Raw genomic sequence first — 19,804 nt, forward strand, 5'->3', positions numbered from 1 at the left:
GCACTTGAGTCCATCAATAATGTGAAGTCGGTAGTTAGGCCTGGCTAAAACGCTCCATTTTAGCCAACAGCGGCAGCAGGAATACGCGTACGAGGTGGCATTATATGGCAGCTGCTCCGCGCATTCAATTTGCTTCGTACACTGCTGTGCACCATTTTGCTTCCAATTTCCAGTGCTCCAAACACTTACTCGCGGTGTTGATTGTGTTGTTTTTCTGTTGATCACAAAATGAAAGCTTCATAAAAACGGGAAAGCGCAACATTCACGCGCAAGCCCAACATCGATTTTTATTAGTTGGCCCTTTTTTTTTTTTTGGAGTGAAAAGAAGGCATCAGGCATTGCAAAACCCGGTCTCCCAATTCGTGTGAAAATCGTGACGGCTTACTGATGCTATCGATGAGCGACGGCTTCGGGTGGTATGGCGTCCTGCGATTACTGCGCCACCCAACAACTCCCAAAATGCATGCCGCTCGCTGCTGCTGCTGCTGCTCCAATGACATTTCAACCTTACACCTCTTTCCCTGCGCGCGTTCCTTTTTCCTTACTGCACAGCCAATTCAATCACGGCCGGATGTGTCCGCGTTTTCCGCGTCCGCGTCAGTCAGCCGGGTTCGCTGTCAGGCAAAATCAATATTTTATGTCACGAGCTGACCTTTTCTGTCGCCGGCCTTTCGGTATGCTCCAGGGAGAATCAACACAGCTAGGGTGTGTGTGTGTGAGTGTGTGTCAATTCAGCGAGAACTCCGGTGATGGGGGATTTGGAATCGAAAATTCTCTAACAAATTTGACGAAATTTTGGATGCAACACGATACGATACGAGAACACTGCACACACATACACACACGCGCGGGGTAGGTTCGGGTCGGGACAATTTGCATATTGCAGCCAATGAATCATTCAGCACAACTGCAGTGACCCAGTTGCAACACCGTGTCACACCGTATATGGAGCCATCCGGATGGTTGTAGGTCTGCATTTGTGTGTGTTGAAATTAGGGACAGTAAATATGAAGCTGGAGAATAAATTTCACATGAATTTTATCCCTATTTTAGCACTGCTCATAATTGGTTGGTAGTGTTATTTGTAGGTTATTTAGGCACTTTTGCTAGCACCCTGGTACCCTACTTCTTGGAAGATAATATTGCTTGAATTGAAAATTTATTTTCTACCGAGCATTTTTCTCTTTTTTTGCGGGTAAATATTCCAAAGAATTAGAAGGATATAATCCCTGTACCTTCACTCATCCACCTTATTACCTGCCGCCAGGTGTACGCGTTGGTTTGGTGAAGAAAGAAGGGAACCCGCTCGAAGCCCACGAGAAGGGGAAATATTAAAATTCTTTCACCAAAAATATTTCCACCCTCCGTAAGAACCGCTTTTTCTCTCCAGAAAAAAAGTGGAGAAAAATCCCCCAAACTGCGTGACTCGACCAAAGAAATTCTTATTAAATTTTTATGTTTGCCTAAACCCTCGCTCGGTGTGCTCCCCCTTTGCATAGATGGGCCCGGATGAGGCAGAGTGTTTGTAAAAGTAAAAATACCTCTTTGAGGGGTGCAAGTAGCGCTTGGGTTTTTTTTAGTTTTACAGAAGTATGCAAACCTGCAATTTTTTGTGTTGGAACATGCAAGCGACAAGGAGAGCAAAAACTAAGAGCAAAACATGATCGTTTGGGTCGGTGGGCATTCTTCTGAGGGTTGCAAAATGGACGCAATCGACCTTACCTGGAGGGATAAGATTGTTTCTCCTGTGTCCGTGTGTTCACATTCACTGCATATTTTGATGTAAAAGCGATCCGGAAATACCGAGCTGCAGGAGGAAAATCTTTAGACAAAGTCATATGATTTTTAAACACATTTGCAACACTATTGTAATAATTACTTCTATTGCTAAATTAATTGAAATAAATTTTTCTTAGTATTTTTAATTTCTTCTGATTGATTTCCTTAAAACATTTGTCTAAATTCTGTTAAACGGAAATATGCAAGATGCATACTGAAGGTATGAATTTAAACTGATCGGCACCCTCTAACCAATAATCAATTAAATGAAAATTACAAACAAACCGTAACATATCCCTCCTCTATACTATTTTAGTATTTTTTTGTTTATACTTAATATCAAAAAACTAAATCTAAGCTACTTTAAGAATGGATAGGCTCTCCAAACAAGTACATATTTAACTCAGAACAGCCCCAGTTTTGTTACCATGGCACCACAAACAATCCAAAAGACAACACACACACACAGCGCAACGTCACCTGGACAGAATATCGAACGCTTTTCCAGTAATGTATTCCAATTTCGTTTAAGAAACAAAAAAAGGAAGATAAAACAATAACAAAACCTTCCTGATATTGTTCCACTATCTTTCCCTTCCGATGTAGTAAAACATATACACACACACATACACACGTAAATACCGGTATCGATAGGATTTTCTTCATAACATTCCCATACCGTCACCCATTGTACCGAGATTCCTTTTCCCTGCGGAGGGGAAATTCCTACAACCGTGCTACGTGTGTAACGAAGTGTATCCATTTTTCCATTGTGTTTGTGTTGTGTGCTGCCTGTTCTGTCTACTCCCTTGCCAAGAGGGAGAGAGAGAGAGTGAGAGATGCCATAAACGTCACCCACCCTAGACGATACATTGCTGTAGTGCTTAGTTTTGCGAGGAATATTTTCACAAGCAGAAATCCTTATCCCAAACCGTTGCCATTGCTGGAAAGGGGAACGGAATACGGACGAACGAAGGCACCCTGAAATCACCGGAAGGCACCGTTACCACCCTACAGGTGAATTGTTTCATTTCCATCACGAGTTTGATATTCGATTTTCAATAACTCGGTTGCGAATGGGATGGGGGTGTAGTTTCTTGTGATTGATGACAGCGGCTGATGGGGGAAAACGCCTTCAGCTTTACTGTCGCCGTTAGCGACATTGATATTTGTGCCTGTGCTTTGTAAAAGAGACAGTGTTTTCCGCTTAAAGGCATGGGTAGTGTCGTCAAAAAATCCTACCCACGAACAGGATGAGGATGAGCGCCACCGACCGAACACAGCGCTGACAAATGGCAGTACAACTCTTTTTTCTCTGTAGAACGTTTGTCCTAGTTTTCCATCGCAGGAAAACGGCAACATTTACTTGCCGGTAGTAGACGCTTATCTCGTACCCTCCAGGCGGGGAGCGTTTCTTATAAAGCGAACGCCATTAAGTTGTTGTTTTTGTTCACGCCTAGGATACTCAGTTGGAGGTTTCGGTTGGCTTGGTTGGATTAAAACCGATGGCAAGATTCATAGGGAGATGATTGTGCGCTACTTGCAAGCAGGCTCACAGAGTCTCTCGTCGTAAGATAAATAGTTCGATTGAATTTTAAAATTCATAACTCCTATCCATGGAGTGGTAAAATTCAATTTAAAAACAGCATAAATTTCCAGCCCCGCTTCGAGCGCTAAACAGACAGTGTATTGGGAAAGTGTGGGGGATTTATAAAGCTTGTTGTGATAGTACGTGCTTCAAGTAAGTGGGCAAAGCAGTTGCAACTTTTAAGCTGCAAGAGAGAACATGAAATATCCATTAAAATTTATTAAAATCGATTTCTGCACCTTGTTTTGGATATTGTATGCGCCTTTATTATGTGTTTCCCTATTTTGCAAGCATTAAAAATTATAGGAAATCGTTTTCAAATCGTCTCTTTCGCACAGGGTCTCTTTTCAAACTACCCTATTTTAATATCCTTCATATGCACACCTTCGCTGCATATTCACTGCAGCTGCCACGCCAGCAACTGCTGCCATACAGTGCATGCTTGAAGCTGCTGCTCCTCGTCAAGCTTCTGCGAACGTAGTGTCCATGTCCGGTCGGGAAAGCGGTAACGAAGAAAATAAACAACTAACCCCGAACAGAACAAACTTTGCTCCAAAATGAACTTCCACCAGACTAGATGGATTCAAGAGACTTCCCTCCTTTCTATAACTTTTCCCCCATTTTTCCCATCCTAAAAAAACAGAAAGGAAAGGATAAGCCCGGCCGGTCGGGTTCGCCGACCGGGTGTTTGAAGAGTTGACCGTGCGAGTTGAAGGCGCTTAGGTTTCTTTCCAGTAGTTTGTGCTGTGCTCAGGAAAAGCGTCTTGGGTAGTACAGTAGTTTCAAGCGCCAAGTCCTGTCTTGTATGAGTCACCGACCCGCTGTCTATAATTCATGTTGTGTGGAAGAATAATAAATCACACTGCGTTCAATAAAAGTTCCGCTGGCGTTTTTGGAAAGTGTACAGCGTACTTCGTTTTGGGGCGGGTGGTGTTCGGAATGAAAGTGTCCGTCTTCTTATGGTGCGACAAAATTCACACCATCCGTCTCTCTCTCTCTCTCTCTTTCTCTTTAGCTTACGGGTGAGCTAGATTGGGGGAAAAATGGGTCGCGTCAAATCATTATACTCCACCAGCTTTATAGTTACAGTCCACCGACTGCACCGAGTGCCCCCTAAGTGGTGTGATATACTGGGGCCACTAAACTATTGCACTCTCACTATCACCTACCACCTGATCTTGCACGGAGCTTAAGGGAAAGAGGGCAGTGGAAAGGGGACAAACGGCACGAAATTGCAATAACTATACATCATCTCGCGTCGCTCGCGCCAAAGGAAGTGAATATGAAAACGCGAGATAAACGAGACACGGCTGGCGCTGGCCCCCGAAATGTGTTTGGGTGTTTGAGTGTGTGTGTGTGTGTGTGTGTGTGTGTGTGTGTGTGTGCAAAATTTATTTGCCCACCACATCAGCAACTTTTCTCACCCCAAGTCCCCACACCCGCCCCACAGGGTGTGTGTGTAGGAGGGTGGGGTTTACCGATGGTCAACCGACGGAACCGGAATGATGATAAAATCGTCGATAAAGGAATCGATTTAGTGTAATTTAATAAACGACGGGTCAGGGAGAGGGGAGGGAGGGTGCTTTTTAATGGGCGCGCTAAGCAAACCACCAGTTGGGGGGTGAGGGTATAGTGAAATATGGAGTAAGGAGGGTAATTTTGGGGTAAAATTGGTTTTCTGCGCTTCACTGGTCAAGAATGGCAATGTGTTTGTTTAGGTTTTTGGTGTGCCGCGGGGGTGCCGTTTTGGTTCGTCTCTCTTTTACTCATTCTCTTTCTTTCTCTCTCTTCGGGTGGTGCCCTTTTTGAAGCAAAAAAGTTTAAACAAAACGTTGCCGCGGCCGGTGGTTTACGGTTTTGGCGTGGGTTTTACTTTAAATTATGATGCGGCAATGAGCTGGCAAAACGAAACCTGCAGGGTTTCTTAATGAGTTTTATTTGTTTTTTTTTTCTTTTTGCTGGACAATTTGAATGTCTCAATTGATGGTTTGTCTTTCATGTTAATTGGCACTTTCCAACAAGTTCATTGGCACAAAGCTTTGAACTTTTTGCACTTTAAAATGATTAAACGATACAAAAACATTATTTTAGCATTGATTTTTTCACTTGATGGAGCTTATTTTAACAGAATTCGATAAAAATATCATAAAAATAGCAAATTAATATATTTTGTTAATTCACTAATGTTCCAATGTTTACTATTCCAAATGACATGTAGAAGTTTAACCGAACTTTATCTATGATAAAAGACATCAAATTTAAAAATAATAAAAATAGGTCATGTGACAACCACTGCACACATTGAACGTAACAGTAGCTGCCTTTTGACGCACAAGCGCGATCTCTTTCGTTACAAACCAATCCTCCCTTCTTCTTGCAAACGCCAACCCTCCCGGGGATGTCCAACACAATCGAATTAGACATCAAACCAGCAACCGATACCGATTTCCTCAACTCGGCAACATAAAATAATGGGTTAAAGCAACACCAACTGGCCCAACGGGCGATAAAAATCCCGGGAATAGAACGGAAACGGTGACCTTGGCCGGCCAGCCGCCCGGCTGTTAATGGATAAAGTTATGTTAATTTCTGGCGGGTGCGTTTGTTGCTCTTTTTTTCCAATCTTTCTTTCTCACTCGCTGACAGCAAACATACCCTTTAACGTTCGCAATCGGTTTGCCTAAATCAATCGCACCCGGGCGTCTCGATGTGGAAGCGTATCAGTGTTTAACGGCGTTTTTTTGGACCAGTGCTCACCCAATTGCCGATTTGCTAATGATCAACAGAAATGACCCGATTCACGAATTTAGGAACTAAAGGGTGTTTTTTTTTTGCGCTATCTTTCTCCACTCTTTGGGCCACTGGGAACGTTTTTTTCTCGCTAATTGGAAAACCGACATAAAGAATGGCACATACACTCACACGCCCGTTCGACCGATCCGTTCAGTAGAGCATCATACTCTATCGCAGCATTTGCATTTTGCGGTCGAAATCTGCTGGTGCGAATCTGCCGCGCTCGAAACGAACCGTTCGCCATCATCATCATCATCGCCGAGCCGCGTTGTCTTGTCTCGTTTCTCTTTCGCTCCCACGAACGGTGGCAGTAGTGGCATAAATTTTCAGCTAATTAGGGATTACATTCATAAGCGGACGTTTATGACCATGTGAACACTAATCGGGTTAAACTTTCGGTGGTTTGGGTCGTCTCGATCGCCGCTTGCGTTCGCTCTTGTGGGAAGTGTCTGATGCTTTGGGAGTGCCATTTCTCGAAGATGGTTGACGGAAGATGAAGAATTGTTTGACAAAACAGCAAAAATGAAATGCAAATGCACACAATGATACGCGAAAAGATCCATTTTATGCTCAAACAATGTTGCAACTCTTCCATCGAACCGAACGTCAAATTAACATACCACTTTCATCCTCTCAACGTACCCACACACACACACACACACACAGAGTCGTGCCGAAGAAGAAAATTGCCCGCGACGAAGAATGTTATTAAATTAAGACCGGCGTGAACGTTGACGATGCTCATCATCATCATCATCATAATCATAGGCACGCCTTGCTATTTTGTGTTGTGTTTAATCTAAACCGCTTGCCTGCCTATGGTTTGATTGTGCTGTTGCTGTTGTTATTTTTTTTATGATTTTACGGTGCCTTTTTCCGGTGCCGGTTTTGCATTATGCTTTCACGGTGGTGGCGTTTTTTTTCTGCTGTGACTAAAAAGCTAAGGGAAAAAACAAATTCTTCTTCTTTTTTGTACGTTGGATGGTTATGCAAATGAGTGCGGGAGCAATTATGTATGCAAATTGCGGTTTCATAATACGCTTATGTTTATCCGTCCCACTTTTCTCCACGCAAAAAAAAAAAAAAAACAAACCGCCTCAAACAACCCAACACTCCGCGCGCGCGTTCGATGGGACAATCTGTGCTGGGAGTCAGGTTTGAAAAGGGAGTTGAGCCACACAAACACAAAAAAGGAAAAAAATATGCAGGATGGGAAAAAGACACGCTTAAAGTCAATTGTTTTTCGAGGCATAAAATAGAAGTTTTCTGCTTCGGGGGAAGAGGATGTGTTTGAGGTTGATTCTTTTGTACTTCTTCTATTTTTGCGACGCTTGCTAATGGGTTTTCATCGCTATCAAAATGTTTTGATATCGCAACGGGAAGCAAAATAAGCGTACAGTTCCACTTTACTCCCCGGTATCGATAGCACACAAGCAAGTGGATCATTTTCTATCGCACAGACTTTGCCGGAAGCTGGCACACACAAATCAATCAAACTTTAAACATTGAGGCAAGTATTTTTAGGTTGGAAAATCTCGAGCGCCTGATTTGCATAATTATAAGCTGTTTCTTCGGCGGCCAGTCACCTGAAACGGGCAGAAACGAGCAGGACACCACCTGCGCGAAGGAAACACGACTCTCGCATGGAAGAGAATCAATTTACCTCGCCCAACGCTCAAACTGTTGAAGAAGTTGAAAGGAAAACTTCCTGTTTTGCTCCAAAAATATAGAAACCTCAGTCAACTTTCCTCGCAGACTAAGTGAATTTCTGCTTCCTTTATACCTAGTAGCAGCAGAGCACATGATAATCTTACCCAAAATCATCAGCACCCCATCCAGGTGCTGCTGTGATTTTGTGAGCTTTTAAAGCTGCTTGCGATGAATCTTTGTCCGGTAAGACAAAGCGCGCTCGAAATAACGGGCGGAAAGTTTCATCTTGCCATTTTCGTTGCTGGGTAGCACTGTGGTACTGTTACTAGAAAGTAAGTTTATCCAGCTATGCTATCTTGCCGAGAATGCTTGGCTTCAGCGGTGAGTTTTGTGAGGCTAAATTTTGGCTTCGTTGTTACAGGTTTTGGCGATGCACCGGAGTGGAACTCTTTGATGATGCCTTTTATTGCACTTTTCATTTTGGGTGAAGAAGCGAGAGATATAGCGCATTTGGCTTTGATGTGCACCTGCCTAAGGATATGATGGATGGTACGGATGAAGTTAGCTTTTCCGAGAAGAGATTCTTAGCGTAAGAAAAATACTTATAAATAGTTTACTTTGCAAAATAATCTCTTCTGTTCTCATGTTAAGCTTGTGTTGGTTATAAATGATTTTTTACAAAATCTTTAAAAAAAGCTTTTCTTCATCATCATCATCACGAAAACAAACCATTTCCTCCGACCTAAATCAACGCAAACCATTTACCAATACATTGGCCACAACACTTCTTCACTATCGGTTTGTACGGGTCGGCAGTCTCGCTCGTCGGGAACCAATATTGCACGACATCCGATTAATTTCCTGTCCTGCAGGAATCGTTTGCGGGAAAGGAAAACAAATTGACCCAGAAATTAAACGCAAACTCCTTGGCTCGTTTTTGGTCCCGCCGCACAAAACAATCAATTGTACGCAACTACCAATCAACCCACCGCCCGGGTGTGTGTGTCTGTATGTGCTGTGCATCCAGCTCTGGATGGATGAGCGCTCCTGAACAACAATCTATTATCCCAAAACCGGGACGGAGATGGGAAAAATATTAATCAATAAATTTGACCACAATTTGCTGCAACACGCGCGCGCGCGCTCTCCTCCTTTCTGGTGGTACCGGCTGTCCAATTGGCTGGCTGGTCCTGTGTGGAAGTTGTTTGTGCCAAACCATAGCATCGGAGGTCTGGGATTCTCTCGGGTGAATTTCATCACCCCCGTGCGGGTGATGCGGGTGCCATTGTTGGCCGGTGTGCCATTATTATTTGACCCCGACCGACCTACCCAGTACCGCTTGTTTTGTGGTATTTGGAGTGGTTTTTTGCAAAAAAAGAAGACACACACACACAACAAAAACTCCGTACTTAATTTCCGCCATTGTTTCCTTTCTTGTGTGTGCGAGTGTGTGTGGGATTGGTTGTGGGTGCTGCTACTGTGGGTTGGTGAAATTGGGACAAAATCTGGTTTCTTTATTTTACGGATGATTGACCTATATGGTGGTTATGCTACTGTTGCAAATCCCATTAATCTCTTGCGGTAAATTGGAACCGATGAGCTGGGTTGGAGCAATTTCGATGTTATGGCCGTGTAATCTTGGAATAGCATCGTTATTGGAGCACAGATAATCTGGAAAAGTAAACGGCTATTATTAAGTTTTATTGCAATATTATGTTAAAAAACCACTTTTTCAGATTGTAACTATTTTTCAATAAATTAAATATAATTTTTCATCTTTTTTACAGGGTTTCCCACGATTTATTCGTCAGTTCCCATAGTTTTTTATGTGTTCCCATGATTTTTTTATCGTTTCCCATAGATTTTTGGTTCGTTCCCATAATTTATTGGCATCGTCCAATTGGATATCAATAAAAATAAACCAAAACATTCTGGGAAACGTCCAAAAAATTGTGGGAACGCACCAAAAAAATATGGGAACCAACCAAAAGTTTATGAGAATCAACCAATAATTCGTGGGAAACCCTGTATTGCCTTTAATCTATCTCATAGCAACTCGAGAAAGTGTGCAAAATAATTCACAAAGTATGACTGAATAGTGAATACAATCGATATGAGTTCTATTCAAGACTAATGTTAGGAGTTCATATACATTCATTAACAGTCTCTTATTCTTTTCACGTAATTCATCTTTTCGTGATTGATTTCTTAAACAATTTAAATTAAAATGAATACTTTGACTTATGTATAGTTATGTACGGTGTATTGTAACTCATTGTAATGTTTTTATTCCTTCGTGGAATCTTGTCTTGGAATGACCTGTAAGGATCAACACACCCTAGAAGGTTTAAGATGTGTTTTTGATTGGATTTAACTTTTGATCTTGATCATTCAACCTAATTTTTACCATTGATCTAGTTTAGTTTCGCAAGAATTGAATGATTTGATTTTTCAAACTTGTTTATTTTTTATATATTTTTAGTAAATAATATTTCTCAATGCTACGAATATTCCTATTCAAGGCAAGACTATAAGCATGTATATTACTATTTTTTATTATAGTTTTCAAGGTTTACAAACATAACTAAAAACATAATTGCTTGATTGGCATACGGCGAACTGTAATCCTTCATTTCTCCTCAGTTGAAAATGTTTGTATTTTACTGTGCTCATCACGCTTCATACGTGAACTGTCCGAAATTTAGAACGTTGTAGCTACACATGTCGGACAGCGTGGTACCCTCTCGTCCCAGCAACAACAGCACAGTCTTATGTGGCCACACACGAATAAAAACCCATGTTTCGGTGTACATTTCTAAGTGCAGTGTCGGTTTGAAAAAGCTTGCAATTTTACCTTTTCCCAGCAAGGTGGTTTTCTGTCCGGTTTGGCTACGGTTTTAGGTGAAAATTGTAGCAGCAAGCAGCAGCAACACAAACACACACACCAACCAACTCCACTTTGTTGCTCACCGAAAACCACATCCCGCGATCCAACTCGCTCGCTGGACCTCTAGCCTCAAACCTCCAAAACCACACACGCTGTGTGTTCGTTGTTTTCGGCGTTGGCTGAGAAATTTCCCCCTTTTACCAGCAACCCATCCACACCAGTGTGGGGTGTGATTGAATTTTTTCCATCCCGTGCATCATCGTGCATGCAGCTCGGTGCAGTGCAAAAATTTGCACCCATGCTGCACCAGGTTGGAATGCATTTTTGGCGCAAAAGTTGTTTGTTACCATGGTAAGCCATGGTCGCCCAACATAAGCGAGCAGGGAGCAAGAATGGAGGCTGCAAACATGGTGCCAGCATCAAATAAGATCCTTACGATGACCGGTGAGCTGTGAGCTGTGAGTGTTTATGTGGAGTGGCACAGGCAGGATAATGTTTTCCCTTACCGACTTATAAACATGTCAAATATTTCTTTACATACCAGTTGACTGCTTCGCACGTACCGAACCGTCACGCGTTTGCAACGTTGCAATAATACTGGCAGGTTCACCCGGTTCGCCCACGCTCACAACGCGCCCTGCACCTGCCGCAAATGCATGGGAACAAATCAGGAAAAGTAGCGCCAGTTGTGCAACTACCAACCCCTGACCAGACGATCGAGACATTTGCTACACAGAGTTGCTACGTTCAGCACAAGCAGAAACAGAAAGTATGATGAGGTGTGTCGAATCGGTCCGACGGCAGCATCGTACATGCACACCCAGGAAGCTTAAGTTGTCCATCGTTTGGTTTGTGTCGGGAACTCACAGGAGCACAGGAACAAAGACATCGCTACGTGGTCCACTGCTTTCTACCCGTCGCAGCATCCCATAATTGAACTTCGCCCGTGTATCGGGCGAGGAGAAAAAGATGATGATTGTTTCGCCTGCACTTTGACAAACCAGGGAACACCCTGGTGGGCCAGGCTGGCGGGAGCAAAGTTTGTGCAAATTACTGAAACAATGGCAGTAATTGGAATGCTGTTTGCGTTCGGCCGGCCGTCCGTTGCAGTGATGGGATTATTTACGTAATTTTTAACACTGGGTACGGGCCTGAATCCTTTGCCTTCTCCATTGTACTCTCTGAACGGTCACCATACGGAGGAAAAACATGGCCAACCGCAATTGTTGTCATTGGGGCTTAAATTTGCCGGAACAGGGACAGTGCAGGATGGGAAATGGACCTGCTTCCAGGACAACGCATCATTTGTGTTGACGGGATGGGATTTTCTGACGGGATCATGGCCGGATAAACGGTGCTGTGTGTGTGTGTGTGTGTTAGCAGTTGATTTTACCTGGAGGATGATCATACTGTATTTTATAGTGGTGTGGGATATTTAAATTTAAGTCATGAGTCCTTGTGAGAAACCTTATACATTGTGGCCGTCTTGTATTTAGGTTCAAGTACATTGTTATCGTAATTTGTAAGCTATTAATTCCAAGCTTTTTTATCTTTAATCACACTTTTATCATAACTATTTCCATTACAATTATTACAACTTGTTCCTGACATCTACTTTTTTGAGTGATATTTATGAAAAATCAGTAGTTTTGATATTCTTTGTTTAGTTGACTTTTTTATACTTTATTTATTATTTATTTTGTTAAATAGAGATTGATAACAGTTTTTCTTCTCCTCAATGTTACTTTCTAGTTTACCTGTCTAGTTTCTATACCTCATTTACTAAGTTATTATTAAGCTACTTACATGATTCAAAAGAATTGAAAAAATAAAAAAGAAAATAACCAGCTGTACCATTTACCTTCTTTGCTGACTTCTTCATTGCTGGCTCAATAACCAACAGCTATTTCAACTTAATTAAGTACCATTACTCTAATCCTTAAAACCCCTTGATCCCATTGCGCCCACCAATAACCTTTAATCAGCTCACAGCGGGACGGCAGCGGCTTTAAAAATACTTATTCGACAAAAAAAAACACGACTTACGCAAAATCACACCATCAGTCCCTAAACAATCAAACACATTTCGGGCGATTGTCAAATTTGCACATGCATTTCAGACAAATCGTGCGTACAGCCCCCCAAAAGTCTAGCCCAGGAGCCTACGGGCTGTTGATCGACTTCCCCAAGCAATAGCATAAAAAAGGGTCACAATTTGATTGCCAACCGGTCGTCCGAGCAAAGGACAACACCAGGAGCAAAAGTTGTTTATGAGCGTTCAACCCATGTGCCGACCCTGACCGGTCGACCGAAGCCCACCTACCTTTGCTGCTCCGTGCCGTGCCGGTCAAGCTATTGGGATGTTAAAGGAATTAATCTGCTATAAAATTCATATCCGTAAACATTTCCGAACAACACTGTCCCACGCGGCGTCCACCTAGGTTTAGACTTGAGGGGTTGCCTCTCTCTGTCCCGGATTGATGAGAGAGCCCATTCTGCCCCAGCTGGGCCGCCTAGACTCCCATTGGTAGATAATTTAATATTTTTATTTGCTTCCTCTCGCCAACCGGGTTATACTCGGCTCGCTCCCTTTTTTATGGTGGTTCAATAAACTGAGGTCCATTCCGGGCAGTAATGGTGGTCGGCATTAGACCATGGTGACGGAGACTTGACAGACCGATCCAAAAAAAAGGAAAAACATAAACCCCAAACTCACCTCATCTCATCCCCAAAATGGATGGAATTTGTTTGAAGCGGAGAGGGGACGGTTATTTGTGTTCCACACAGAGACACACTTATGTCCCCATTTCCGTCATGGGATCATCCTTAACATTTGTTGAACCTTACTACTAATTCCCGGAAGGAAGCAAACAACAACAGCAGCAACGGCAATAGAAAAACCCGTTGTCATGCAATTTTATGACGGCTGTCCGTGCCGTGTTTTTCCATTTGTGTTGTCCAAGTTTTTCCAACCTTCCCATCTTCCGGCGGCTCGAAGGACCAATAAAGCCATGCGCCATGCAAACCCATTCCGTTGGATTTACACCCGAAATACGGGCGGGTTGGGTTGGGTTGGATGGATCAACACACACCACACGTCCACCAGGTAAGATCGACATGTCCGCACAAGATTGCCCAAGACGCTAGACCTGCCCGCCGTCCCTCCAAATCCCTTCCCTTTGATGGTCATCGTCTGGACGGACATAGTCGTGCCTGGGTTTTCGGAGTACATTGGGTGAATAATTTATCCTGGCTCTCGCTGGTGGAAGATGTTGTCGTTATTCTGCCGAATCGTGTGTCGTAAGAAGTCCTCTCTGATGTCCATACCCAATGCCCGATGAGTCTCGCTTGACGACGGAGAAAAAGCGCAACAGTCCACCACACCAAACCAAAATGGCGCCATCCCGAACGTATTGCTGAATTGTGCTGGGGCAGAAAATCAATTTATTATTGATGAAAAAGTTCTCCAACCCAGCCCCACTCGGCAGGTACAGGAATTGGGCTCCCCATTCGGAAATGGGGGAATTTTTCCGAACGGAAACGTCTCGTACGCTCGTTTGCTCAAATCTTTTTCCACCGTGTACGACGCCCCGGACGCGCGACCATGATGAACGGGGCGCATAAAACCGTTTTTGCGGGCGGAGTGCCTGCTTGCCTGCTGTCCAACAGTTTCCCCGGCGGTCTTTTGTTTACTGCCTGGCCGTGTCTTGGTTTTGTGCTCTCGATTACATGGTTCAGTGTCCGCTTTTCGCTGAACCCATCACCCCAGCCGGTAGGAACGACCAAAACGTTTCCATTGAAAGTACCATCGGTGAGGCAAATAAACCGGCACAGAGGTTCACCTTTTCTTCCCTACAACACACACATGTACAGGTGAAACGCGAAAAACACGAGATCCTTTCCGGACGGGGAACAAAGGCAAGGGGCCCAGTGAGCCGGGAATAATAAAAATACATATTTTATTTAGGCACGCGATTACTTATTTACAAATTTATACCGTTCGTCAGTAAAGGGCAAACCCGGCCCGTTTGCTTGGCGTAGAGTTTGGGAATGTGAGTCCATTTTGGCAAAAAAGGGAAAAATACGTCACTGACGTTATTGCTGTTCGGGGGGGGGGGGGGGGGGGGGGGGGGGGGGTGATTTGAGCTGAAGAATACACGAAAACCTTCTCGTCTCGAAATCCACGCCTTACCCGATCACCCCTCACGGGGCTGAAGAACAATCGCTTCCGCCTTCCGTGTTGCAATAGTTCCGTTTTATGTGGTACCCAACATCAAAGGCTGTAGAGCATTCAACATTCACAGAACGCAAAACAGAAGAAATCGTAATGCAACTTCACTTTATGCTGCTGCTGCTACATGGAAATTGTACCATTAAGTATTCATTTAGTACCAGCGCCGAATGGTGTCGCCTATACATCACCCGGGGCATCATTTTGGTGGGCCTGCAAACTGGAAAAATTGTTTTCATCCACCTTTTTACGAAGCAAATGGGAGTCATAAAGCGACGAATGATTGAAGGTGTGCCCGAGGAGTCTGCAGTCGGTGATGTTTTTGCATCGCTATAAAGGATGATGAAGTTGCTGCGGAAGATGAGCGGCATTTACCTGGAAAGGGCATCCATTTTGGATGACTTCTCCGTTTGTTTGTGTGCTTGCGAACTATATCTGATTAGTTTTGAAGAATTCATCTTCAGTTCCCGCAATGCCCACGGCCTGCTCGTATTGTCCTCGTATTGTAGAATTGAATAGTATTTTAATCTGATAAGCCTCCCTATTGAAATGGTGGGGGTGGACGCTTTTGTTTGGGTGAAAACCGATCTCATGCACTGCAACGGGGCTAATTCTTGGAAGTGTGCCAGGCGCGCTGTTTCCATTGTGCGCTGTAGACATTGCATCGCACGGCGGACGAATCCTTCAATATTGACGTTCAATGATTTGAACTGCAACGAGGCGCCACCCTGCCTAGAATCTGAAAACATTTCCCTACTAAATCAAGGAAGAGGTCGAGCCGAGGGCACGGATGTTGTGCCCCCCCCCCCCCCCCCCCCTGGGCAACGGGCGTGTGGATATTGTGCATTCAAAACAGCATCACCACCACAAAGAGCTCTCATTGTTTCATACTTTGTGTAGTTTGGGACGTGATATCAATGGGGTTTGGTTTGCTATGTAGCTTCCTCAACGCCCGGTTCAACAACCACTAGTGTAATAACTCCAACAATCATTTTGAGCATTGAAAACCGTATCGCTGGCGCATCATTTTGAAATCAAAACTCTCGAGCCAGACAGACTTTGCCCCGTTCTGCCATCAGCTCAAGCGCGACGAAGATACTCGCTCTCTCTCACACACACACAGCCGGAATATTCGATTTTAATGATGACGAATCGAGCACTGAGTGACATTTAAATGTCATTCTGTGGGTGAAATTTGATTTCACTCCACACATTCGCTTCCTTACCGTTCCCTTTTTCCCTGTTTCGTTAGGGTCTGTTTGTGCAGGCACGGTTTTACCCAACCACCAATCAATGTTGATGAAGCAAGCAAGCACTGTACCGAGGTACCCCGAGGTTCCTCCATCAACGCGGACGCGTTTAAAACCGAGGGAAAAGGTTCAAATTTCGCGGCTCGACAAAAAAAAGCCTGGGCCTAGAATAAGAATGGATAATTAGAATCGGCTGTCAGTTTACATGAGGGTGAAGCAACGGGCTCTGGCTTTGGAGAGTATAAAATGGCCCATAATCAAAGGCTAATCGATGCGCGGTTCGTTAAGGGTTAAGCGCAACGCATTTGGGGTGGTGTCCAATTTCGGCGCGGAAGAAATAGGAGCTTCCACTAGACCCCTGTGCATGACAATTAGTGTCTTGATGGAGTTCTTTTTGTGACGGTCGTTTGAAGAACTTTGAAGAGATGGCTATAGAGTTCATTAAATGATGTGGAAATTGTTGAATTTTTCAGCAAGGAAGGGTTGTTACGTCTTTCAGAATGTGTATATCAGTTTAAGATTATTTATAACACATTCTTCAACACTTTGAAAGGCCCTTAAGAATGTCTTATTTGTGATTTGACTTCCTTTCAAATCCATGTTTCTCATGTTTCTTGAGGCCGTGATTGGATTCCTTGTTCCAGTAATTGCTTTGAATATAACGAAGTTCTTGGCTAATTTTAACCATGATTAAACTTCTTGTAGCTTATAGTCCTCAAGATGACATTCTTGGTCCACAAAATACCACCACTCAATTACGCTTAAGTATTTCCGTGAACAATTTGTACTGCATTACCCCCCGCGTCATAAGCACTAGGAGTGGCGGTCATTCCCGATGGACCATCCTTTCTCGCATCCAATCAATAAGTGATTAGAAAAGTTTTGGTTTAGCGAAAGTTCTACTGCCATTATTGTCTCTGCTTCCGCTGAGAGAGAGAGAGATAGAGTGCGAAAAAACCAAAGTTCCTAGGCGCGCTTTTTTCCCTTCTTCGTGCATGAGATTCGTTACGAGCATCGAGCAAATTGAGAAGCAAATCTATTCACCATCACCACAGGGGAGAAGCAGGCTAGAATTAGCAACGCGTTTGACCTAAGTTTTCCGATCGAATGATAACGATGATAGCGTGTCGGGACAGACAAAAAGGAGTTTTGCCAAAGTTAAATCACGAACAGGAGCAAAGACAAGAACAGGAGAAGATTCCCGTAAGCAGGTCACGGTCATCACGGCGGCGTCATGGGGCACATTCCGCAATTCTCCCGAAAAGCGAAGGACGATGATGATGAGGCAAAACTTTTGCTTTCCACTTCATGGCGATTAATTGTGCGCTGAGTTAGAACATTTCTTGGTGGGATTGGTCGTCTCAGCCATACAGTCGTACACACATACCGAGGTGTATAGTAATTTGTAAGCATTTGTGGGATCCGATCTGCGGTCCCGGGAGGGCGACCAAAACTGTTCGAATATTTCTCATTATCTTTTGCACTTGCCCGGCTTCCGGAGTTTCCGGTTGGATCAGTTCCGCGTACAATCTAGTGAAATGAAACCGCGAACACACACTCACACGTGAAAGAAGATGGGCGTAAAATGCGTCCTTGCCTGCACTGAAATCAAGGTACGTCGAGAGGATTTCCCTTACACGGCACTTGAGGCGCGCACCGTGCATTGGGCACCGCTGTGAGTGAACTTCAGACCTTCACTTCATCCCCGGAATGGAGGGAAAAGTGGTCTTAAATTTATGACGACCACGGAAGGCGTATCCCCCACACACACACAAAGATACGTTTCACAGTGCCGGTGGCCGGGGATTTAACTTCGTGGAATTGTGTGCATCCAAGAATTATGGAGCGGCTGGAAAAAGCAGGTCGAGAGCAGATGCAATTTAGCCCCTTCAATTTCGACCTGCCCGGTGAAGGTGTTTCTTCATCACTACCACCACCACCACCACCACTACCATCATCATCATCATCCTCAAGTCCCCGTGGCTCTCCTGCCATAATTATACTCTTGAAAATGCAGCTCGCTCAAACGCTGCCCCGTAGAACGGCTGACAAGGCGCAGGCCCTTTTGCGTTCGGTCGTTTTATTTCGAGCAGACAGCAAACGGCCAACCGACCCAGCACCACTTGGAGTTGTCGTGCGCAGGTTATGACTATGCAATCGGGTTGCGCTTTTCATTTCATCAATTTCTTGCGTTTCCTCCCCACGCCGAGCTTCAGCTTCTTGCGGAGCACGGAGGAGAAACGGCTTGAATGTGATTGCAGCACCAAGCAGCATTCCAGCACTTGAGCGAACGATGATGGACGGTCGAGCACAGTGCGGGAAGAAATAATATTTTAATGAATACGTTAAGGTACAGCTTTAGTAACTTGATTACGGGAGCAACAATTATTCGCCAGCCCCGTCGAACGTGCGATGACGTGCCGATGCTGCTGCCGTTGCTGCGGTGCCGATGGTTAGAGGTCGATCTGAAGATCGTCGGTGCGTAATTGTTAGCGAAGAATTGTATTTATAAATACGCTGAAGAGTTCTTACGATTTTGAATTGTACGGAGCAGCATGACGTGACTTTTTACAGCTTTCTGCATGCTGCTAGCACACTTGTTGGGCATGAAACGTCGAGATGTTAAATCGTCAATGATTGGGGCTGATGGGTAGCTTATAACGATGTTTAGTTAATATCTTGATGGTTGTATCTTATTTAGAAAACTCTGATGCAATTATTTGACTATTTGTTCTGCTCTTGATACAATATTGGGCTGCTTAATGTTCACACAATTCGCGAAAAAATGTACATTAAAACAAGGATAAGCCGAAATCCTTTCACTAAATAAAAAAAAAGATTAAGATACCAAGTAAAACACATCAAAATTCGATATTATTTTGGATTTTGGAGAATTGAAACATTAATTGTAAACTGACAAATCAGCTCTTTCTCATCGAGTTGCAGTTTAAGTTCACATTACAGTCGTTGCCACCAAATTTTGGCTCCAAGGCATCAATTTTTGACATTGCGCATGAATTTTTGCCTCTAAGGCATCAATTTTTGACAGTGCGCATCAATTTTTGACTCTAACGCACCTATTTTTGTCTGTAAGTCATCAATTTTTGACTCTTGTAGGAATAATGACAATTTTACAAGGTATTTAAGCAGATTTTTAACAATTGTTATTCCACAACTCATAAAAAATACAAAAACTGTGTAAATTGATTGTTTCTTGAGAAAAAATGATGAAATTTTAGAATTTCTAAAGCTTTTGTTTACAGCTGAAAATACGTGCTAATTTTTTTCACTCCATTAAAACTGCCAAAATTGGCAAAACAATTGTTTTATTTTAAATTCTATCAATAAAATTATTCACTATTTAACTTAATTTCAATCATTTCAGAACACACAGTTTCAGAAATTACATAAAATTTTGTAAATAAAGCGATTGATTCACAGTCAAAAATTGATGCCTTTGAGGCAAAAATTGATGCGCACTGTCAAAAATTGATGCCTTCGAGACAAAAATCGTGAAACGCTGTCAAAAATTGGTGCCTTCGAGACAAAAATAAGTGAGTTAGAGTCAAAATTTAGCGGCAACGACTGTAAGTTGGGTTTTTGAAGTTGATTTTCAACAAGTTCAC

At 43.4% G+C, this 19,804-nt stretch overlaps 1 protein-coding gene across 2 annotated transcripts in view; it reads left to right on the forward strand.

The window, feature by feature from the left end:
* LOC120956443 (discoidin domain-containing receptor tyrosine kinase B) overlaps positions 1 to 19,804 on the forward strand; it is a 249,148-nt gene that overhangs the window by 115,362 nt on the left and 113,982 nt on the right. The window lies entirely within an intron of this gene.

The sequence above is a fragment of the Anopheles coluzzii genome, chromosome 3, assembly GCF_943734685.1.
Source record: "Anopheles coluzzii chromosome 3, AcolN3, whole genome shotgun sequence".
Lineage (NCBI taxonomy): Eukaryota > Metazoa > Arthropoda > Insecta > Diptera > Culicidae > Anopheles > Anopheles coluzzii.